The following is a 23,501-nucleotide window of genomic DNA, read 5'->3' as shown; positions in this document are numbered from 1 at the left end:
AGACATCTTCTGCAGCACTGTACAGAGTATATTGTCACTTAACTGTCCCTCACAGGGGCTCACAATCTAATCCCTACCATAGTCATAGTCATATGTCCATGTATGTATTGTGTAGTGTATGTATTGTAGTTTAGGGCCAATTCAGGGGGAAGCTAATTAACTTATCTGTATGTTTTTGGATGTGAGAGGAAACTGGAGTGCCCGGAGGAAACCTACTCAGATGCAGGGAGAACATACAAACTCTGTGCAGATAATGCCCTGGCTGGGATTAGAACCGGGGACCCAGCAATGCAAGGCGAGATTGCCAACCAGTACGCTACTGTGCTGATTAACATCTACCACCTGCATGTAGATTTTAACTGCTTGCCGACCGTGTCACGCCGACAGGCTTGGCCGCAGCCCGAGAACCGCCTAACGCCGATCGGCGTAAAGTCCTGGGGCTTCATTTTGCAGGAGATCGCGTGCGCATCTCCGCTTGGTAGGCGGAGCCTATGACAGCCGATTACAGTGATTGGCTGGAGGAGGGAGGGAGGGCTTACAAAAAAATATATAAATAAAAGGGAAATATTTATTTAAAAAATAATCACAAAAATATTTATTACAAAAAAAAACCATTGGGGGAGCGCTCAGACTCCACCAACAGAGAGCTCTGTTGGTGGGGAGAAAAGGGGGGGGGGGGGGGTTAATCACTTGTGTGCTGTGATGTGCGGCCCTGCAGCTTGGCCTTAAAGCTGCAGTGGCCTATTTTACAAAAAATGGCCTGGTCTTTAAAGGGAACCTTAACTGAGAGGGATATGAGTGTTTCCTTTCAAACAATACCAGTTTCTTGGCAGTCTGCTGATCTCTTTAGCCGTATTAGTGGCTGAATCACACACCTAAAACAAGCATGCAGCTAATCCAGTCTGACTTCAGTCAGAGCACTTGATCTGCATGCTTGTTGAGGGACTGTGGCTAAATGTATTAGAAACACAGGATCAGCAGGAGAGTCAGGCAACTGGTATACTTTTAAAAGGGAAAATCCACATCCTTTTAGTTTAGATTCCCTTTAAAGGGGGTAAAGCCTGTGGTCCTGAAGTGGTTTAAGTGAACCAGATGGGAAACCTGAAGGGAATAAAAGTGCCCCTGGGAGGTACTTACCCCTTGTGGGGGAAGCCTCTGGATCCAAAAGAGGCATACATTGTCCTCCTCAGCAGAGGCAACCCAGAGCTGGGACCCATGAAAGCCCACTTGTTGCTGCTGCGTACAGGCACACTAGCAGTTTACTGCTCGGCCTCTCTGAAAGCTGCCTGAGCGGAAAGCCACTAAAGGCAATCGTCATTGTTTTGGTTAGTTCAGGGGTGCCAGTGCTGGATCGCCTCTGTTATGCTGGGTACACATGATGCGATTTCCCGCTCGATCCGCAGGATCGATTATTTCTGACATGTTCGATTGGGTTTCGATCGATACAGCCACCGATTTTGCATGTTAAGTGTGCAAAAACAACGGCTGTATCAATCAAAACCCGATTAAACATGTCAGAAATAATCGATCCCGTGGATAGAGCGAGAAATTGCATCGTGTGTACCCAGCATAAAGTAGGATGGGGAAGCCTCATTAGGATCCAGTGACTTCCTGTTTCCAATGTAAGTATCTGTTTTTTAAATGACAGATTCTCTTTTATGTAAACTGTCTCTAGTAGACAGATGTTTATAAAACAAAACACTCAGATTATGAAGTCGCTCTCTGTAGATCAGAATATAGGGGCGACACACCTCCATCAAGGGTGGACAGCTTGCAGTAGTGGACAGATGGGGAGTTCACTGGTTACCTTTGAGTTCCGGATCCATGCTATCTTCTCATCCTCATCCAGAATGATTCTTGCTCAGTCTGCATTCTACCTAAAAGAAAATGAAAAGATTTGAAAGTGAATTTCCAGTTTAATATAACAATACATAACGTCTTCTAACAGTAAATGTGACTGTCACTGCAAACTTGAATATATTATGCCTGGAAAGCAAATCTATAGACAGGTTCTCATTAGAGCACATGAAAAAGCATACATTTGATGCAGTAAGTGCAGGGTATTGGTCCAAATGTTTCCCAATACCTGAATGGTCGAATACATGTACATGAGCCCTTTGTAGCCTTCGGAAGCACTTCATGTTACCTGAAAAAGGGCGGCTCCACACTGCGCATGCGCCAGCGCGCACACTTGCATATGCACTGTACAAAGCCACCCGCCTTCAGAAAGCAGTCGGGACACAAGTACTTTCAAAGCCTTCCGAGGCAGCAATATAAGCGGGGGTGACAGGGTTGGAACGAGGTGTCCCATATGAACCCCCCCCCCCCCCCCCCCGAATACACAAAGCTAAAAGAAAAAAAACTTTTAATTACCTGTGGCTGCTTCCAGCCCTTTGCAGCTCTGTGCCCTTGCTTTTATTACGTGAACCTCCAAGTCAGCCGCAGAGCTCCTCTGGAAGCTGGGCAGTCGCGAGGCTACTGCACATGCACAGCCCCGGGCCCGCACGCCTCCTGATCGCCTGCGCAGTAGTAATGTTTACGTGCATGAGAGCACATCAGGTACATACAGCTGACAGAAGGGCACTGTAGCTGACCAAAGGTCACAGAATGAGGCAAGGGCACAGAAAGACTACAGGGAAAAGTTAAATTGCTGTTTTATTTTTGTGTTTAGGTTTTCTTTAAGCAAAGTTGAACTGATTAGGAAACCAATCTACCGGTAAGTGCCTAATCACTCAAATCAGAACATCCAAGTAATATATTATTCAATTAACGCAAATCAGTTACAAGGTTAAAACGACAACCAATACAACTAAAGAACACCAATTATGCACTGGTCAAAGGGTAGGATATACTGGCACCAAGTGAATAGTCAACTACAGATCCAAAGTATAAAGAAGTGGGTTGAATTGTGATGACAAGATGCCTGGGTGACCAAAATGGCAGGTCTGGTGGACAGTTACAGGTACATAGTAGACAGTACCTACCAAAAGTGATCCAAAAAAAGAAGAGGAAGTGCCAGTAAAGTGGCTGCAGGGTAAGGCCCTGTTCACATCATTAAATGCGGATGGCCGTGCGTTCGGAACGCAATGCATACGGATGCACGCCATTTGCATGTATTGTGTGGCTTATGTCAGCCGCACGTTTTGGGAAAAAATGCTTGCAGCATGCGTTTGCGGACCGCACTGGTCTGGAACGCATGCAGTGTGAACATCACACAGTGCAGTCTATGCACTTTCTGATGTAGTGCATGTCTGCCTCCTGCACGCGTTGCCGAAATCCGGACGTCAACGTGTGCAGTGTGAACAGGGCCTAATGGGTGCCCAAGACTCACTGGCAGGCATAGGGAGCAAAGGATGGCAATTCTGACCCAACCATAGAAGAGTACTGTGGTATTAAATTGCTGTAGAACTTAAAGAGAACCCGAGGTGAGAGGGATATGGAGGCTGACATATTTCCTTTTAAATAATGCACATTGCCTGACTGCTCTGCTGACCCTCTGCCTCTAGTACTTTAAGCCATAGACCCCGAAGAAGCATGCAGATCAGGTGTCTGACAAATCTGACAATATTAGCTGCATGCTTGTTTCAGGGGTGTGATTTAGACCATAGTGACCAGGAAAATCAGCAGGACTGTGAGGCTAGGTTCACAATGGGACGTTGTGTTGTGATAAGGGGTTAAAGTTTTAACATCACACCTTAACGCTGCGTTGCCGTCTCATACAATACAGCATACATGCTAAGAAAAGTACCGTATTATTTGGACTAGAAGACGCATTTAGTTTCAGAAGTCAAAAATCAAGGGGGAAAAAAATTAAACCTGGTGCCTTTCCCCCCAAAGCTGTCCAGCACTGCCCAGCTAAACTAACCCCAGCTGCCCACTAGCTACACTACACAACCTACACTAAGCTGCTCTGTCCCCACAACCTACAGTAACCTACACTGTCACCACAACAAAGCTGCACTGTCCCCACAACCTACACTAAGCTGCACTGTCCCCACAACCTACACTAAGCTGCAGTCCCCACAACCTACACTAAGCTGCACTGTCCCTACAACCTACACTAAGCTGCACTGTCCCTACAACCTACACTAAGCTGCACTGTCCCCACAACCTACACTAAGCTGCACTGTCCCCACAACCTAAACTAAGCTGCACTGCCCCCACAACCTACACTAAGCTGCACTGTCCCCACAACCTACACTAAGCTGCACTGTCCCCACAACCTACACTAAGCTGCACTGTCCCCACAACCTACCGTAACCTACACTAACCCCACAACCTACACTAAGCTGCACTGTCCCTACAACCTACACTAAGCTGCACTGTCCCTACACTAAGCTGCACTGTCCCCACAACCTACACTAAGCAGCACTGTCCCCACAACCTACACTAAACTGCAATGTTCCCACAACCTACAATAAGCTGCACTGTCCCCACAACCTACACTAAGCTGCACTGTCCCTACATCCTACACTAAGCTGCACTGTCCCTACAGCCTACACTAAGCTGCACTGTCCCTACAGCCTACACTAAGCTGCACTGTCCCTATAACATACACTAAGCTGCTCTGTCCCCACAACCTACAGTAACCTACACTGTCACCACAACAAAGCTGCACTGTCCCCACAACCTACACTAAGCTGCACTGTCCCCACAACCTACACTAAGCTGCACTGTCCCCACAACCTACACTAAGCTGCACTGTCCCCACAACCTACACTAAGCTGCACTGTCCCCACAACCTACAGTAACCTACACTGACCCCACAACCTACACTAAGCTGCACTGTCCCCACAACCTACAGTAACCTACACTGACCCCACAACCTACACTAAGCTGCACTGTCCCCATAACCTACACTAAGCTACACTGTCCCCACAACCTACACTAAAGCTGCACTGTCCCCACAACCTACACTAAGCTGAACTGTCCCCACAACCTACACCAAGCTGCACTGTCCACATAACCTACACTAAGCTACACTGTCCCCACAACCTACACTAAAGCTGCACTGTCCCCACAACCTACACTAAGCTGAACTGTCCCCACAACCTACACTAAGCTGCACTGTCCACATAACCTACACTAAGCTACACAGTCCCCACAACCTACTTTTTTCTAACAACATGAACTGTCTTCCAACATGTAATACAGAATACTTGCCGGGGACATCGGTCCAGGTGTCTCACCTACGGTGGTGAACTGCGGTAGAGCCGAGACTGCAGGAGCCACATGGACAGAGTGAGCGGTTGAGAAGCAGCTAAGCAAGATGATCGGCGCGCGGTTCAGGAGTAATAATGGTGGAGCCGCTGTTGGAGTTTCTGCAGGAACCGCCCATTAGGACGATTGGTGCGCGGATGCAGAGGAGTGACAGCGGTGGAGCAGAGCCGCTCCACGTGGGCGTCCCGAATAGAGCAAGCGGGTGAGAGGCAGCCCAACAGGTAGAGTTGGTGAGTTGAGCCACTACAGGAGCCACATGGTGAGAGCGTGAGCCATCCATGTCATGCTGGATGCACAGAAGCAGGATGCAGGACTTTGAGCCCGCAGCTGGAATAGGTGAGGGCTTCCGCACTGTCCTGCACCTGCCTGTGGGGGACACCTGCCTGACTACATACAGACTATAAGACGCAGGGGCTCCCCCCCCACACACACTTTTAGGGGAGAAAAAGTGGATCTTATAGTCTGAAAAATACTGTATGCTTCCCTGTATCTGTTAAAGTCAGTGTTAAGAAGTCCCGTACTGCAGCAGCACATTACCATAATGCAACAACTTTAACGGCGCACTGTGAAAATGCAGTGCGGTATCTTGCATTATATGACTATATAAACGCAGAAAAACAACGTTCCTCTGTGAAACTAGCCTCAGGCAACTGGCACTGTTTAAAAGGAAATAAATATGGCTGCTTCTATATCCCTCACATCTCGGGTTCCCTTTAAAGTATTGAAGTAAACCTGAGGGGTAAAATAAGATTTCTAATTACCTGGGGCTACCTCCAGCTCCTGTTTGTCAGCTCTCAATGTCCTTCTGGTCTGATCCGCTGTACTTCTGTGAAGTTTGTGATCCACCTGGGTTGCAGGTCACTGGGCATGTGCTGTTCCAGGCCATGCACTTCCTCCATCAGGAGCATTCTGCATATCAGAACAAACAAACATTGGCTGGCCTTTAGCACTCCGTGACAATGATGGTCCATCAGGACCAAGACATAGTTATGTCTGCTGCAATCCATTCAGAGAAGCATCTGGCTACACTACAAATCACTGGTATTCCAAGTAACAGTCACAAAGATTTCAAAATGGTCCGGTACATCAGCACACCAGATAGTCTAGTTAGGATGCAACGCACATTTATTTTGCACTATTCCACATAATAATCCGACAATTGTTTCTGGGGCCACGCAGGGTCACCCTTTCTCAAAGAATGTGGCATAATCATAAGATTAACACAATTAACACAACACAAATAAGATCCTTTTAACACACAAACATGGAAATTGAACCTTCAGGGCTCATTCACACCTAAAGCGTTTTTGCTCATTTTTCAAGCGCCGGCGAATTTGAAAATCACCCTAAAAACGCTTGTGCAATGAATTCTTATGGGATAGTTCATATCAGAGTGTTTTGTCTGCTTTCCGCTCAGCAAAGCGCTGCATGTACCATTTTTTGAGCGATTTTGCTACAATGGAAGATATAGGGAAAAAACGCATAATGCTCACAAATCGATTTGACCACCGATTGTGTTCGTGCTTTTAAGAATAAATACATTGTATTTATTCTTTTCTGGGTCAAAGAGTTCACTTCCTGACTTGTGCGATAAAGTGAAAAAGCAGAATCGCTCAGCAAAAGCGCTTTAAAAAAAAAGCGCTTTATAAAAACCACAGCGCCCACCCGAGCGCCAGGAGGCGGAAAAGGAAAAGCGCGCACCAAAAAAAAAAAAAAATAGCAAAATGCTGGCGTTTGTTCACATCTAAAATAGAAACTGCAAAGCCTCACAGTCACAACATGCGGTGTGAAGTTGAGTTCCATTTTCGGACCAAACAGTCTCTGGTCCTAAACGGGCAAGAGATTGCCGGTCCGGAAGCAGATAAAATGTTGAAACTCAAGAAAAGGAGAGACTGCTACACACACGTGTATACTTAACTGGGAGCATGGGAGTCAGAGTGCCAGAAGTCCATATATATAAAAAAATCCCGCTACACCAGAAGTAGGGTGTAAAAATGGAAAATCTTTTATTATTGATCCAACATCAGTGTTGTAATAAAAAGCTTACGTGTATCGGAGCATAGAATGGCTCCTTAATCATAGGTTGCAAGAGCATGTGTTACACAGATTAAATAGTGTAAGGCCACACCCGAGGGGGTGTACACATTGGCCTTAAAGATGCATACATAGGGCTTTAGACGTGCTAACCAGGGTGCTAAGTAGGTTAGCACCGGATTTCTCAATCAGATCGCGCGCAAAGTTTTACGCGCGCTAAGTCCCATAGGCTTTAATGGGCACTTCGCGCGGAGCGCCCTGCGCTCTGTGCAGTACGCGCATAAAGTTTTACGCGCATAAAATTTTATGCGCGAAAAGCTTGTTTAGACGTGCTAAGGGGGTTTTCACAGGCGTGCTAACAGTTAGCACCGCTTTGTGAATCAAGCCCATAGTGTTTTAAAAATGGTATAGACCAATACAAATACATAGAATCACTAAATAATTAATTAGTTAAAAACACAGAAAAAACATAGCATCAGTTTGCAGACTACCCATACATCATTATTAATGCGGAAACAGACAGCATACGTTTTAAAGAAGCCCTTTAGGTCAGATGACCAGCACATACCTGTGGAGCTAGAAATGGAGAGGAGGAGGAGAGGGGAAAGGAACATGGGGAGAAAGAAACACGCTGGGATACAGACTACTTATCATAAAAGGTATTGAGGTCCAGTCTCGAATTGAGCCCCAAGGGGGCACGAGTCCCTAATTTCCATATCCAATAAGCTTCTCGTTTTAGTAGTCTATTGTATGAGGTCATCAATTTATCTGGTGTCGATCTCTCTAGGGCCCAAATTTCCCTACTTTCTAGGGGTCCATTCTATGCACCGTCATATCACTTTGATGTTTTTAGCACTATGCTAGATGTAAATAAATTTGTGAGGAATTTGATGGTTAGGAAACATTTTCTGGAAACGGAGGAGTTGGAGGCTGGGGGTGGGGTGGCCCCGGGGCCCCGTGTCTTCTGCCTCGGGGGCTGGGCGGATCCCTCCATTCCAGGAGGCCTCCTCCATCCTCATGTTGGAACGGTTGTCCAGCCTGAGTGATGGCCCAGCCCCCGGGGCAGCTCCGGGCCCTGTGGCCACCTCCAATCCCCACTTCTATCCCTTCCAGGCTCGTACCCCAGCGGTAGATACTTTCCAAGATTTGGTGGAAAAAGATCTCATGCGGATAAAAAAGGTTGGTAGAGCAGCCTCAGATTTGACACGGCAGGAACGGGAAGCACTACAGTCCCTCCAAAATAACAAAGCGATAGTAATTCGCAATGCAGATAAAGGCGGGGCTGTGGTGGTCCTAGATGGTCTATACCATTTTTAAAACACTATGCATGTATCTTTAAGGCCAATGTGTACACCCCCTCGGGTGTGGCCTTACACTATTTAATCTGTGTAACACATGCTCTTGCAAGCTATGATTAAGGAGCCATTCTATGCTCCGATACGCATGAGCTTTTTATTACAACACTGATGTTGGATCAAGAATAAAAGATTTTCCATTTTTTCACCCTACTTCTGGTGTAGCGGGATTTTTTTGATATATACAGTTAAAATGTTATCTGCCTTTGGGAACAAAACAAAGGACTTGGCCAGGAAGCCAACACTCTACCCTGTTGGCCAAGCCTGTCATTGCCAGCATGAATGCGCTGGAAAGTAGTCTCTATAATAGGATTCAGCAGAGCCCCATACTACCTGGGTTCTGGCACATAGCCCTGCCCGTGTGTGTGTGTGTGTGTGTGTGCGTGTGTGTGGTTACTGTGAGATGGAATGCAGGAACGGGAAGAAATAATTAGATGCAGTGGGTGTTTCCCGGCAAAGGTAGTATTTGATGACTCCTCAGCCACTGCTTGTGTGCGTGCTGCTGCATCCCCCCTCCGTCTGGCTACCTATACTGAGGCACCTATCACTGGCAGTCTATACTGAGGCCAGGCCCGTTTCTAGGGCCGTGCGGCCTCCCTGAGCACTATTGGGAGGGGGGCACTGTAATGGAGGGGGGAGCCGCAGCCGCTGGTAGGGCAGCCCGACCTCTCCCTCCCTTCCTCTCCCTGCCCTCCATGCTCCCCCCTCACACTGCAGAGTAAGAGCGCAGGGAAGTGCAGTATACAGCTACTCACCTCCGTCCCAGGTTCCAATCGCCGCTCACCAGCCGCTGGTCTCCTCTCTGCATAGACTCTTATACACACACTGCGTGTGTATACCAGCTACGCAGAGAGGAGACCAGCGGCGAGTGAGCTTCGATTGGAACCTGGGACGGAGGTGAGTAGCTGTATACAGCGCTTCCCTGTGCGCTCACTCTGCAGTGCGAGGGGGGAGCATGGAGGACGGCCCTGGGAGAGGTCGGGCTGCCCTCCCCGCGGCTCCCCCCTCCATTATGGGGGGGAGGGCACCTACCTACCTCACCTATACTGGGGGCAGCTACCTATCTAACCTATACTGGGGGCAGCTACCTATCTAACCTATACTGGGGGGCAGCTACCTATCTATATACAATACAATACAATACCATTTCTATAGCGCTTTTCTCCCATAGGACTCAAAGCGCTTAGGCTCTCTCAGATTCAGTAATTAATAGGATGAAGTAATCCAACCTATACTGGGGGGCAGCTACTTATATAACCTATACTGGGGGGGCGGCTAGCTATTTAACCTGTATTGGGGGCACCAACCTACCTAGCTAGCCTATACAGGTAGCAACTATACTGGCTACCTATATTGGAGGCACCCACCTAGCTAACCTGTACTGGGGGCACCTACCTAACTTTTCCCGGGGGTGCCTGCCTATCTAACCTATACTGGGGGCAACTATACTGGCTACCTATACTGGAGGCACCTACCTAGCTAACCTATACTGGCTCACCTATGCCTGGCTACCTATACTGGGGGGGGGGGAACCTATAGCTGGCTACTTATACTGGGGTACCTATTCCTGGCTACCTATACTGGGGGGACCTATACTGAGTGCAACTAGACCTGGCTAACCTATACTGCGGGCACCTATACCTGGCTCTGCAGGGGGGGGGGGGGGGCGCAATTTTTACACCCTCGCCCTGGGTGCACCTAATCCTGACTACCTATACTAGGGCACCTATTCCTGTGGCTACCTACACTGATGCACCTATTTCTTGCTATCTATACTGTAATCATCTATTCCTGGCTGCCTATACTGGGAGCACCTATTCCCAGGTTGCCTATACTGGAAGCACCTATACCTGGCTACTTATAATGGGGGCACCTATTCCTGGCTACCTATACTGAGGCATCTATTCCTGGCTACCTATACTGAGGCACCTATTCCTGGCTACCTTTACTGAGGCACCTATTCCTGGCTACCTATACTGAGGCACCTATTCCTGGCTACCTATACTGAGGCACCTATTCCTGGCTACCTATACTGAGGCACCTATTCCTGGCTACCTATACTGAGGCACCTATTCCTGGCTACCTATACTGAGGCACCTATTCCTGGCTACCTATACTGAGGCACCTATTCCTGGCTACCTATACTGAGGCACCTATTCCTGGCTACCTATACTGAGGCACCTATTCCTGGCTACCTATACTGAGGCACCTATTCCTGGCTATCTATACTGAGGCACCTATTCCTGGCTATCTATACTGAGGTACCTATTACTGGCTACCTATAGTGGAGACGCCTATACGTGGCTATTTAATGTAGGGTTGGGGGGCACCCAGGTCCAAATTCTGCATCGGGGCCCTAGAAAAAGGCCTCTGACCGCAACCCTGCTGCCGCTGAAATTCCGGGCAGCGTTAAATACTATTCTCCCCTTTCGTAGCAACTTGGAGAGATGCATAATTCGGGTCTGGCTATTGCCGGCACCCGAATTACATTGAAATTGAAAATCTTGCTGCACCGCTATAGCAAGCGTGCAAGAAACCGCCTCTCGCATAAAATAAATCCTGCACTGAATACATACAACACACTTTTGCCACTTGAACATGTACAATACAAACATCGTTGCACCAAAATCATTCATTACTAGGTTTTCTCATACACTTGCATTGTGCTATCACAACATTTGTGGCTCTAAAAATAATATGATGCAACATTGTGGAAAGAAAAGGATGCAAATATCTTGCTTTAATGCCACACTGTCAGCTTTTACACTCACCGAAAGGAATATTAGGAACACCTGTTCAAATTCTCATAAATGCAATTATCTAACCAACCAATCACATGGCAGTTGCTTCAATGCATTTAGGGGTGTGTTCCTGGTCAAGACAATCTCCTGAACTTCAAACTGAATGTCAGAATGGGAAAGGGGATTTAAGCAGTTTTGAGCATGGCATGGTTGTTGGTGCCAGACAGGCCGGTCTGAGTATTTCACAATCTGCTCAGTTACTGGGATTTTCATGCACAACCATTTCTAGGGTTTACAAAGAATGGTGTGAAAAGTGAAAAACATCCAGTATGCGGCAGTCCTGTGAGCGAAAATGCCTTGTTGATGCTAGTGGTCAGAAGAATGGGCCGACTGATTCAAGCTGATAGAAGAGCAACGTTGACTGAAATAACCACTCGTTACAACTGAGGTATGCAGCAAAGCATTTGTGAAGCCACAACACGCACAACCTTGAGGCGGATGGGCTTCAACAGCAGAAGACCCCACTGGGTACCACTCATCTCCTCTACAAATAGGAAAAAGAGGCTACAATTTCCACAAGCTCACCAAAATTGTACAGTTGAAGACTGGAAAAATGTTACCTGGTCTGCTGAGTCTCGATAGAGTCAGAATTTGGCGTAAACAGAATGAGAACATGGATCCATCATGCCTTGTTACCACTGTGAAGGCTGGTGGTGGTGGTGTAATGGTGTGGGGGATGTTTTCTTGGCACACTTTTGGCCCCTTAGTGCCAATTGGGCATTGTTTAAATGCCATGGGCTACCTGAGCATTGTTTCTGACCATGTCCATCCCTTCATGACCACTATGTACCCATCCTCTGATGGCTAATTCCAGCAGGATAATGCACCATGTCACAAAGCTCGAATCATTTCAAATTGGTTTCTTGAACATGATAATGAGTTCACTGTACTAAAATGGCCCCCACAGTCACCAGATCTCAACCCAATCGAGCATCTGAGGGAACGGGAGCTTCGTGCCCTGGATGTGCATCCCACAAATCTCCATCAACTGCAAGACGCTATCCTATCAATATGGGCCAACTATAGAATGTTTTCAGCACCTTGTTGAGTCAATAGAATTAAGGGAGTTCTGAAGGCGAAAGAGAGTCAAACACCGAATTAGTATGGTGTTCCTAATAATCCTTTAGGTGAGTGTATATCACCTGACAAATCCTCCATAGACATCCAAACTGTTCACAGTGAGGAGTTGAACGGCGTTCCCTGTAAAAACAGAAATGCATTGGAGGGGAAGAGTCACATCACACATTACGCCCCCAGTGTGATTCCTACAGTACATGCAAAGCATACCTCCCAACTTTTTGAGATGAGAAAAAGGGACACTTAAGCCATGCCCCTGCCACACCCCTGGCCACGCCCCCAGTCACGCATACCATAAAGATTTCATAAGAAAAATATGTTGTTTTATAATTTAGACCACACTGGTCCTTTCTATCCTGGTTGATTTTCCTTCATAGTAACATTTTAAAATGAGTAATTTATCAATTTAAAGGATGGGAATAAAGTTTAGAGTCAATCAAACACATTTTTTAGTAAAGAAATATATATATTTATATAGAAAGGGGGACAAAGTTCTGAAAGAGGGACAAATGAGGGGGAAAGAGGGACAGAGGGACAGGGCTCCCAAAGAGGGACTGTCCCTCCGAAAGAGGGACAGTTGGGAGCTATGGCAAAGTATGCTTCACTGCAACTGTTAACGCAGGTTATGCAATACCGCACTACATGCACTGCATTATGCTCAACAGTCCTGTCGTACCGCACTTCTAATGCCCCGATATGAACGTACCATTAAAAAGTAATTGCATCATGTTAGTAAGGACATCATCTTGTCCAATGCAATGCAATGCACCACTGTGAACATAGCCTTAAAAGTGTAACCGACAAGGGGAAAGAAAAGTTTTATACATACCTGGGGCTTCCTCCAGACCCCTCCACGCAGATCGCTCCTTCACCGCAGTTCAAAGCCTCCTAGATTTCCAGGTAGAAGCCCTGTTCTCCACAGCCAGTCTGGCGTACTGTGCATGCCCGGCCGTGTGCGTCCGCCCCACGTCCCCCTCGTCTCAGGGTCACTTTAAAGGTAAGGTCCAAGAAAAAAATCTACTTACCTGGGGCTTTCTCCAGCCCCTGACAGCTGTCCTGTGCCCTCGCTGCAGCTCCAGTGGCTCCCAGTCCCCTCCAGTGCAGATGCCAACCTCGGGAGGTTGGCATCTGATTGAGTCGCACTGACGTCAACGGGACTGTACTGCGCATGCGCAGAGCTACAGCGCCATACAGTCCAGATGGCGTCACCGCGACTAAGTGAGTCGCATGCTGGAATGCAAGTGGGCCTCTGGTACCGGAAAGGACTCTGGGACACCGGCAAGGAGCGGAGCTGCGGCGAGGGCACAGGACGGCTGCCAGGGGCTGGAGGAAGCCCCAGGTAAGTGGATTCTTTATTTTTAGTCTTCCTGGATGTAAAAAAAAGCTTTTTGAAATGGTCTCCCATACACACACAGATTCACAGTAGACTAGTCTTCACCAGCCACCCCAGTTTAAGCTAGCGAGTATACAAAGGTTTAGATCTTTTTTTCAATAGCATCCATCCGTGCTGTATAGTGCATATACTCCCTCCCTGCATGGTCTCTGTGTGCAAAATTATCCCTGAGACAAGGAAGACATTTTACACCTGATATGTTACTGTACAACAATAACAGTGGCTTGAAGTAATGGATCTCTGGTTAGAATCCCAGCCAGGGCACTTTCTGCACAGTTTATATGTTCTTCCTGTGTCTGTTTGGGTTTCCTTCCTCCCACATCCTAAAAACATACAGATAAGTTGATTGGCTTCCCCCTAAATTGTCCCTAGACTACTATACCTACACCATACGATACGTACAGACATACAGGGCTGTTTCTAGCCTTTTTTTTCACTCCAGGCAAGAAAACCTCTCCCCAAGTGCCCTACCCCAGATCAACTCGCACTCACCAGAACATATTGGGGGGGGGAGGGAGAGGGGGGGGGACGTGTTGAGCACTGAGATGATGATCTCCGTAAATAAACAAAATACAAGTGAATCTATAGCAGTCACGGCAGTAGCGGTGGGCAGCCGCTCCTTTTTCCCGTACGGGGCTCCAAGCGGCTGCCTGTACTGACTGGTGGGTGAAACTGCCCAGTAGGCATATGACTATGGCAGGGATTAGTTTGTGAAACCCTCTGACGAACAATTAAGTGACAAGACAAAATACGTTGTACAGCTCAGCGGAAAATGTCGGCGCTATATAAATACTAAATAATATTCTAAGCTGCCCATAGATGTGTTAATTTTTTTTATGAGTTTACAGTCAATTCAATTACACTGATCTAATATGCAAATATCCATTGTTCAAACAGATCTGATCAATTCACTTGCCATGCATTTTGACCACTTTACCAAATGACAGTTTGATCGGCCATCTTGGAAAATGTAAGTGAAAGGGTACAGTGGCGGATTGATGACCCCTTAGTCTTCCGCTGCATTGCACAACATGCACAGTATACCTACCCACCCTTCAGATTTGTACACACTTGCACTGTAAGCACTTGACAGGCAGCCTATTGCGCCAAAGTGCGGGGATCACCTCCTATAAAGCTGCTGGACCCGACGGGACTCAGGATGAGATGTGTGGAGCACCCGTTACGTGAATAGAGCGTGTGCAAGTTACTAGTGCTCGTTACGCAGCACTACCATGCACACAACTCGCACTGCACACATCATTAAAGCGCAGCTTAATGAATCAACCCCTTTATTCATTATCGCGTTGTTAAATGTTACATTTGTATACCAAGTGCACTGCCAGCAGCGTAGCCTGCGCTCATAAATTAAGGGCGCGCTAGTGCAGCACCGCGACACTTGACTAGCGCAGCCACTACTACGATAAGTGACATAGTAGCTGTTGCACTAGTCAAATGTTGCGGTGCTGTACTAGCGCACGGACCTTAAGAGCGTACTGCACTGGCGGCAGAACGTGTAGCGTGCAAGTGTAACTTTTTTTTTTAAACAAAAAGCAAGGCTTTATTAACAGTATAATAAGATCACAAGGCATACAGATATACAAGGTACGTGCATACAGAATGATCACTGCATTTCAATTTTTTAAGTAAAAGTCACACATGAGATCATGGCATTAATATTACACATATATAGAAGTAAGTACATTGATTGGAATTGGCACAGAAATGATAAATAAGTAGCGTTCGAGGACTTGATCTTCAGCAAAATTTTATGTGTAGCCTTTTGGGGTCCGTTTATGAACATAACCAAGTAGGGTGAAAGGGAACTATCGATTTTTCCATCTGTCTAGATGAATTTTTTTCTGTAATCCTCTATGAAGGTATACAAGTATTTTATAGGGTAAAGCAGTGCTGACACATTTAACCCAACTATCAAAAGTGGGAGGCATGGGCGTAAGCCATGTACACACCACCTCTTGTCTTCCCAGCACTGGTGATGTCAGCACTGTGTGCAGAACAGGGAGAATTCACAACATAGTCAATCCAAGCCTGTAATTTGAAATAGAAAAAGACCTGTAACAATTTCTCTTCTTACTTTTCTCCTGTACAAGTAAGTCATTTTTCCAGTCTAGAAAAATATACAAAAAAAAAGTCAGAATCACTTAGATTAATAAAGTTATAAAGCTTAATCACCATGATAGCCCCCTGCCCTCAACAGGCACAGGCAAGTGACTGTTGCCTTGCTTTTATATGATCCGATTTTTGATTCTGATTAAAAAAGTACTGCGCGCTGCTAAGTTTATTAATCAGAATCAAAAATCGGATCGTATAAAGAAAAAAAAAAAGGAATCGCATGTACTGTGCAAGAGGCCTAACAGCCGCTTTGTAACACCATTCACCACCTATGTGAAGTTCACAGTGCGGCGGGAGAGTTTCAGTGTAACAGGTTGCGGATTGGTAGTGTGTTACACGTGAGTTAACAGTAAAAGTGAAGCATACTTTTCATTGACTGTATGCTTCATTGTACCGGATGCACTTGTTCACTTCTTGTTGCTGGATGTTTTGCTGGTGGGTGTGGCAGCTGAGACGGCTACTACTGTATGTATTGGGGATGCAGAGCAAAAGGCCGCAGTCTGGGAGGGCTGATCCGTCTGCAGGGAGGATGAGTGCCAGGATGACATCATGGCAGCTATTGTGAAGAACGTGTGTTGATGGGCCGCATTTGCACCAAAGAGGATGAATGTATGAGTCACTGTACCGGATGCACCGTGAGCATAACATACAGTGCCATTGTCCCGTCTGTTGTGTTCCTGTTGTCACAGGGAATGCAATAGCCACTGTGAACATGGCCTTAAAAGGATACGTCCAGGCACAAAAATCCACTTACCTGGGGCTTCCTCCAGCCCCTGGCAGCCGTCCTGTTCCTTCCCTGCAGCTCCAGTGGCTCCCGGTCTCCTCCGCTGCAAAAGCCGACCTTGCCAGGTCAGCTTTCCGGGCCGGATTCTTGTGCGCTCCACAGCAAGGGTCACGTGGTAGCGCCGACGTCATCAGGTCTGAACTGCGCAGGCGCAGAACTACTGGCGAGGTCGGCATCTGTAGCGGAGGAGACTGGGAGCCACTGTAGCTGCGGCGAGGGCCCAGGACGGCTGCCAGGGGCTGGAAGAAGCCACAGGTAAGTGGATTTTTTTTTGTGCCTGGGCGTATCCTTTAAGCACTCCCTACCCAAAGAAAAATAGAAAAAATTAAACAAAAAAAAGTATCTAGAGGTGACAATGTAAATCTATGCTCCCATTCTGCTTGGTAGCAAAAAAGCATTCAACATCAGCTAAATAAGATGCAGGTAGAATAACGTGAACTGAACCTTCAACCTCTTCCCGTCAAAATACAGTTTTGTGTGTGTGTCTCTTGTACATTACCTGTGCAGAGCGTTAGCAAATGACCATCTGGTGATCGGGTGTGTGTGTGTGTGTGTGTGTGTGTGTGTGTGTGTGTGTGTGTGTGTGTGTGTGTGTGTGTGTGTGTGTGTGTGTGTGTGTGTGTTCTGTACATCAGCATACACAGCCATACAAAGCACGGCCGCATACAGAGCACAACAGGCTACACAGCACAGTACATCAGCATACAGTGCACAGCAGCATACAGAGCACGGTACAGAAGCATGCACTGCACAGCAGCGCACGCTCCTTCAAATTTTCCAGTTGGATGTAATTCCTCATCTCTGTGTAGCTGTTCCTTCAGAAATAATACAGTAATTGCAGTGAGACCAGAGCAGGGACAAGGTCCTACAGCACCCAAGGCTGAGACGCCAAAGTGCGTCCATCCAACCCTGCCACCGCAGCCATCACACACTGATTGCTATTAGACTAAGAGGCGCCACAGGGCCCACAACCTCCCCAACACCTTAATATTTAGTTATCTGGCTTGCAGTCACTGCCATGTATCCCCTTTTCTTATTTATTTCTGCTTCAAACACAATTAGGAATGACAGCTAAATGAATTCTGCGTCCCCTCCTACACTGCGCCCTGAGGCTGGAGCCTCTGCAGCCTATGCCTCGGCCCGGCCCTGAGTGAGACTACTAGTGGTGACAGACTCCTATTAGCAATAGCATGGAACAGTAGTAGCAGTAGGGCCGTTGCCATGTAGATCCGCATGAGCCATCCTCAGCGGTACACGAGCAGCCACCTGCACACGTGCGTCAGCCCGGTGTAGTTTCAGAATGGGCAGCCCCGCAGATTGGGTAGCCCCGCATGCGCAGTAGGAGCCTGCGTCCCATTAAATTGTGCAGCCACGTAAAACGTCCTAAATATCCCCGCTTCCGCATCACGTACACTCCCGAAATTTTCAGGGGAGGGAGGGGACCCCCAGATCTAGCTCTGTGCCGTATTGCAGCCCCCGAGCCCCACTAGTTCCCGAAGCTGATTGCAGCAAACCTATCGTGGGAACTAGCGGGGCTCGGGGGCTGCAATTCGGCACAGAGCTAGATCTGGGGGTCCCCTCCCTCCCCTGAAAATTTCGGGAGTGTACGTGGTGCGGAAGCGGAGATATTTTAGTTAAATAATGTCTAACTTCCCACTGAGCATGCGTCATACTCAGTGAGGAAGGCTGCTTCCGGGCTGCCCATTCTGACATTACACCGGCACCCCCCATCCTGCAGATGGAGCAGAGGAGACAGACGTGCAGCATTTCGCATCCCCAACAGCCAGGAGCCTTCTCAGCTACGCCACCTACCGGCAAACCATCCAGGAACAAGAAATGGAACAGAGCAGCTGTCCAATCAGTAATACCAGCTACAGTCGGGAGCGCCCCCTAGAAGCTGGTAGGAGAAATAGCACTGTAGAGTTTAGAGTGAATGCAATGTAAAAAGATTTCCGCGAATATAAATAGGTTTATAGTATTACGGTACCAGGGCACCTGCCTTTGCCACAATGTTCCCCTCAGAAGGGGAGACGCTCTCGCCTCGTTATATTGCCCACCTGTATGTACTGCACTCCCATCCTCCACAGCTGTGTGCAGCAATAATATGGGCAGTGCAGAGTGGGGGAAGGCTGGCACTAGGGATTTATTTTCCTATTAGCACTAGCATGGTGCAGCAATAGCAGAAGGGCCGAGGTCACGTGTCACTGCATGAGCCATCCTCAGCTGTACACGAGCATCACACCTGCCATGACGTCATTCTGGCACCATCACCGCAGACCGAGCGGCAGAGAAAGGCATGCGGCCTTTCGCTCCGCATTCCCAATACGCAGGAGCCGTCTCAGCTGCCACACCCACCGGCAATCATCCAGGAACAAGAGCGGCTGTCCTATCAGCAATGCCAGCTACAGCTCGGAACTCCCCCTAGCGGCTGGTAGGATAAATGGCACTGTTGAGTTAGAATGGGTGCAGAGTAAATGGATGTCCGAGAGTAAAACTTAGTTTATTATCACCAAGGGGCCGGCCTTTGCCTCAGAAAAGGAGGAGCACAAGCCCCGTCATATTTCCCAGTGGCATGTACTGCCTCATCCCCATCCTCCAGTCCACAGCTCTGCCCAGCAATAAGTGGCAGTGCAGAGAGGCTGCTGGTAGGGACAGGCTGGCACTAGGGATTTCTTTTCCTATTAGCGCTAGTGTTGTCTGGATCATGAACGATTCGGATCTTTGATCCGAATCTCTTTTGCGAGTCGAATCATCCGGATCACCAAAATGAATGATTCGGATCAAAAAAGGGGTGGAGCCAGGAGCAGCACGCCCCCCTCTCAGCGGGCAGTGAGGTCCTGGAAGCAGAGCAGAGATGGATCGCTCTGTTGGAAGGGAGCCAGCCTTGCAGGGACAGGTAGATGAGAGAGAGGGGACATGGGTGCCACTGCCAGATATGTGTAGAGCACACATACTGGCTATAATGTGCTGCTGATTTTAGGCTGTCTGTTCCATAGTTGTACATAGTGAACACATGGGAAACTTTTGGCTCAGAAGCACAGCTCAGTAACTTTGCAGACAGGTGCTGGGCTAGAAGGGCAGGCACTGTGATTGCTGTGCAATATGATTCTCCTGCACTCTGCTCTAAACTGCTGCACTTCACTTCTGCCTACATTTATGATGCGTGTTGGAGGTGAAAACAGGACACATTGGGGTGGGGAATGCTTTCTTTCACTGTGAGCATATGATTGCAACATGTGGGTAATGTGTGCAAAAAACATTTCTGCTCTCTGCTCACCCCTTTGTCCACTTCCTCCCTTCTTTATCTGTCCACCACCCTCCCCTTCTCTGTCCGTCCACCCCCTCCCCTTCTCTGTCCACTGCAGGGAGAGTCCTGTCCTGCTAGTCATTTCACACACCCCCCCCCCCCCCAATGCTTCCCTAGTAAAAATGATTCGCGATTCGGATCAAAGATCCGGATCTTTTCAATGATCCGATTCGAATCATCCGAATCATTGAAAATATCGGAACTTCCCATCTCTAATTAGCACTGGCATGGTTCAGTAATAGCAGCAGAAGGGCCGAGGTCACGTGTCACTGCATGAGCCATCCTCAGCGGTACACGAGTGGCCCAGCTGCACACGTGTCACACCTGCCATGACGTCATCCTGACACATCCTTCCTGGTGACAGACGTGCAGCCTGTCACTCCAAATTCCCAATAGCCAGCAGCTCTCAGGCCTGACACCCACCAGCAGAACTTCTAGAAACGAAGTGAAGAAGAGAGGCCGTCCAATCAATAGAAACTACAACCCGGAGCGTCTCCTAGCAGCTGTCCAATCAGTAAAGACAGCTCCAGCCCGGAGTACCCCCTAGCAGCCATGCAATCAGCAGAGACCGCTACATCCTGAAGATCCCCTTATCGGCTGTCCAATTAGTGGGATAACTACAGCCTGGAGTACCCTCTAGCGGCTAATAGAAGAAATGACACGGTTGCTTTAGAATGGATGTAAGTAGATTTCTATGAGTAGTAATTTTTTTTGACACTCGTCATGGGCTGATGCAGACTTAAAAAAAAAACTGCTGTGAATGCCATTTGGTATAAATTATACAATACTGGTCAGGGTCTTTTCCAGGTCTTGCCTTTGCCACAATGTTCCCATCAGTAGGGATGCATGGCCACTGTGAAGCCACGCCCCCAGATCGGCACAACACTTTGCCCCCAAATCGCCATGGTAAGTTCTGCCTCCAAACAGTCGTATGCGTCTGGCTGTGAACCTGGAGGTGAGCAAAATGTAAGCCTTAAGTAAAAAAAAAAAAAAAAGTTTCACTTACCTGGAGCTTCTGCCAGCCCCTACAGCCACCGTGTGCCCTCAATGTCCTGGGACAATGCTCCTGTTTCCTGCAGCAGCTAAGTTTCGTTTTCGGCATTCACAGAGCCACGGTGCGTGCGCAGCCCTGGTCGTGCACATCCTCGCTCATATTGCCATCCGTGTCATGCGCATGCACAGTACGAGATTTCTCTGCATGCACAAGACAGGGACGGCAACATGAGTAATACCGAGGATGCGCACGACCAAGGCCATGCAGGCACAGTGGTTTGGCGACTGTTCAGTTGCCGAAAAAGAAAACTTAGCTGCTGCGGGGGACCGGAGCATCGTTCCAGAATGTCGAGGGAACAGGGGGGTTAAGCCTAGTACACACTAGCAATTTTGATTGGCCAATCATTGGTCAATTTTACCACCTCCATGTAGTATGACCATTTACCTATATAATCTGCATAGAATTGAAAATCTGTTTGGCCCTCATACTACATGGAGGTGGTAAAATTGACCAATCATTGGCCAATCAAAATTGCTAGTGTGTACTACCCTTAAGTGAAATTCTTTTTTAAATTTTGAGTTAAGATTCCCTTTAACTACTTCAGTCCACAGGTTGTTTTCACCTTAACCTGAACTCAGAACATCCTCTTTGCTCTAAAAGATACACAACAGCATAATAAACTTATTAAAGAACATTTCTTTGTTATAGCTGATAAAAATCCTGAAATAAATCTGCACTGTTTCTACTTCCTGCTTTCATGGAAGCAGACATATTGTTAACATCCTGTGTTTACCAATGACCTCTCTGCCGTGGCAGGCAGTCGATACAGCTCATGGAACAAATTACAAATTGTGCTTAGACAAAGATGAAGGGGAATTAGACAGGCAACTCTATCTAAATACGGATAGGGAACAATTCTATTTGTTTTCCTTCTGTCCTGTGCAATAGTTCATGTTATTGCTTTAAACATCTTATACAGATTAACAGTAGGGAAGGGGTACGCACATTGATGAGATTTAGATTAGATCAGGGATACTCTTGTAGACAGACCTAACTACAAGTTATATTGGAGCAGGAGATATAGTAATGATGGTATTAGGGTAACTAGCACCAGACAGCATAGGCCAGTGGTTCCCAACCTTTTCCAGGTCGTGACACATCACGACAAACATTCAGATATCCGGGACACGTCACATCATGCCAAACATTCAGATATACATGACACGTCCCGTATGATAGAAAAGAGGGGCTCAGTAACAATCTGATGATGCTGCAGGCACAATGAGGGGCTCAGTAACAATCTGCTGATATTGCAGGCACAATGAGGGGCTCAGTAACAATGTGCTGATGCAGCAAGCACAATGAGGGGCTCAGTAACAATGTGCTGATGCTGCAGGCACAATGAGGGGCTCAGTAACAATGTGCTGATGCTGTAGGCACAATGAGGGGCTCAGTAACAATCTGCTGATGCTGCAGGCACAATGAGGGGCTCAGTAACAATCTGCAGATGCTGCAGGCACAATGAGGGGCTCAGTAACAATCTGCTGATACTGCAGGCACAATGAGGGGTTCAGTAACAATGTGCTGATGCTGCAGGCACAATGAGGGGCTCAGTAACAATCTGCTGATGCTGCAGGTACAATGAGGGGCTCAGTAACAATCTGCTGGTGCTGCAGGCACAATAAGGGGCTCAATGACAATATGCTGATGCTGCAGGCACAATGAGGGGCTTAGTGACAATCTGCTGGTGCTGCAGGCACAATGAGGGGCTCAGTGACAATCTGCTGGTGCTGCAGGCACAATGAGGGGCTCAGTGACAATATGCTGGTGCTGCAGGCACAACGAGGGGCTCAGTGACAATCTGCTGGTGCTGCAGGTACAATGAGGGGCTCAGTAACAATCTGCTGATGCTGCAGGCACAATGAGGGGCTCAGAAACAATCTGCTGATGCTGCAGTGCCCCAGTATAGTTAGTACAGTGCCCCAGTATAGCCAGAATAGTGCCCCAGTATAGCCAGTATAGTGCTCCAGTATAGCCAGTATAGTGCCCCAGGATAGCCAGTATAGTGCCCCAGGATAGCCAGTATAGTGCCCCAGTATATTGCCCCAGGATAGCTAGTATAGTGCCCCAGGATAGCTAGTATAGTGCCCCAGTATAGCCAGTATAGTGCCCCAGGATAGCTAGTATAGTGCCCCAGTATAGTGCCCAAGTATAGCCAGAATAGTGCCCCAGTATAGCCAGGATAGTGCCCCAGTATAGCCAGAATAGTGCCCCAGTATAGCCAGTATAGTGCCCCAGTATAGCCAGTATAGTGCTCCAGTATAGCCAGTATAGTGCTCCAGTATAGCCAGTATAGTGCCCCAGGATAGCCAGTATAGTGCCCCAGGACAGCTAGTATATTGCCCC

General features: G+C 47.7%; 1 long non-coding RNA gene across 3 annotated transcripts in view; it reads right to left on the bottom strand.

Moving 5' to 3' along the window:
• Positions 1-1,802: 1,802 nt before the first annotated feature.
• LOC137521127 (uncharacterized) overlaps positions 1,803-23,501 on the bottom strand; it is a 56,044-nt gene continuing 34,345 nt past the window's right edge. The window contains exons 7-8 of one of the 3 annotated variants that reach the window (XR_011022046.1): positions 5,982-6,129; positions 1,803-1,877 (exon numbers count right to left, since the gene is read on the bottom strand). This is a non-coding gene — a long non-coding RNA (uncharacterized lncRNA). The remainder of the gene's footprint in view (positions 1,878-5,981; positions 6,130-23,501) is intronic. The other 2 variants (XR_011022048.1, XR_011022047.1) reach the window with 2 other exon arrangements.

This window comes from Hyperolius riggenbachi, chromosome 6 (genome assembly GCF_040937935.1).
Source record: "Hyperolius riggenbachi isolate aHypRig1 chromosome 6, aHypRig1.pri, whole genome shotgun sequence".
Taxonomy (NCBI): domain Eukaryota; kingdom Metazoa; phylum Chordata; class Amphibia; order Anura; family Hyperoliidae; genus Hyperolius; species Hyperolius riggenbachi.
Note: the sequence above shows the minus strand (reverse complement) of the source record. Positions and strands in the feature narration are given on the sequence as shown.